Source organism: Octopus bimaculoides, chromosome 10 (genome assembly GCF_001194135.2).
Source record: "Octopus bimaculoides isolate UCB-OBI-ISO-001 chromosome 10, ASM119413v2, whole genome shotgun sequence".
In the NCBI taxonomy this organism is placed as follows: Eukaryota; Metazoa; Mollusca; class Cephalopoda; order Octopoda; family Octopodidae; genus Octopus; species Octopus bimaculoides.
In genome coordinates this window covers 85159379-85160889 of record NC_068990.1, presented here as the reverse complement: position 1 = coordinate 85160889, position 1511 = coordinate 85159379, and the positions used below count along the sequence as shown (strand labels likewise).

The window sequence follows — 1511 nt, the reverse complement described above, 5'->3', positions numbered from 1 at the left end:
CTCTCTCTCTCTCTCTCTCTCTCTTTCTTTCTCTTTCTTTCTCTCTCTCTATCTTTCTCTCTCTCTCTCTCCCTCCCTCCCTCTTGCTATGCATTCTTTTAATCCAACAACGTCTCATAGAAGTATTTCCACATCTCTTTCTCTTCTCAGCGTCAGTGAGATCATAAGTGCTACTGTCATGTTGTATGCATTTCTCTCCAATGACGTTCAAATCCTCTTTGTACATTGTTTTGCGATTTAAAACATCTCATATTTCTAATTCTTCTCTCATCAAAGAATTACTTTTAGCTTCTCACCTTTGCTAAGAATGCCTAACACCTAACTTCTCTAGTTTTCTTCTAATGTTTACACTCTTCTCTTTTATCTTTTATTATCTCTATCTCACATGCTATTCAACCACCATGTCACCTTCCATTTAGCTAGAACCTTTCACCAGCCATAAATCTCATCTGCTGCTGGTTATAGGCCTACTCACAGAAATTCCCAGTTCTCCTCTGTATAAGGCCCAATCTCTTCTTCCCTTCTATCACATATATTGTGTTAATTTAAAAAGAAACCCTAATATGTTTAAATAATTCAGTTATATGCTTATGATTCTAGTTTTTAAAAACAAGTAATTTGGTATTGGGTAAGAAAAGAAACTTTATATTAACACAATGAAAAGAAATTTGAAGTTGGTGCAATTGATTGGATATCAAATTACTAACAACAGGGTCAATAATTTATGTTTTATTCTCCATGATGTGGTATAGTAACTAGACATTAGCTAGGTTTTAGTGGACATGCAAGCCTAGATGTTAAATAATAAGGAGTTTATTGCATACAGTGCTTAAGTGCATTACATCTTGTTGGGAAAATAGTAAAACAGAAGACAAAAAAAACAGTTATATGTCAAGTAAAGAAAGACAGCAATGAAAGCCATAAATGTGCATGTGTTTCCTTTTTCATATACATTGCATATTCCAATGTTAAATTCAACTTAGATTGAAAGTCAACAAACAAAGTTTGCTTTAGAAGCGTTGGGATGTATTGAAAGATACAGATAAGGAAATAATTTTATTCTCAAACACAGGATAATGCTAATAAAATAGCATGAACCTGTTCATGCCACATTCCAAAGTTTAACCTTTTATGAATTGAATCTATAGTAGAGGCAAGATATCGAACTATAGATGTGATATTAGTGTGCATGTTCCTGGATCTCAAATTCAGAACTGCTGCAGATATTATACAGCTTCTAATCAGAACTGTCTATTTCCTTTTAACTCATTTCATTCAGACAATACTCTTTTACTCTTTTACTTGTTTCAGTCATTTGACTGCGGCCATGCTGGAGCATCACCTTTAGTTGAGCAAATCGACCCTAGGACTTATTCTTTGTAAGCCTAGTACTTATTCTATCGGTCTCTTTTGCCGAACCGCTAAGTTACGGGGATGTAAGCACACCAGCATTGGTTGTCATGCGATGTTGGGGAGTGGGGGACAAGCACAGACACACAAACACACACATA

General features: G+C 35.1%; 1 protein-coding gene across 1 annotated transcript in view; it reads left to right on the top strand.

The window, feature by feature from the left end:
• Window positions 1–1511, top strand: part of LOC106881622 (collagen alpha-1(V) chain) — a gene marked incomplete at its 3' end in the record, with an annotated part of 52248 nt that overhangs the window by 41012 nt on the left and 9725 nt on the right. The gene's annotated exons all lie outside the window — the stretch shown is intronic.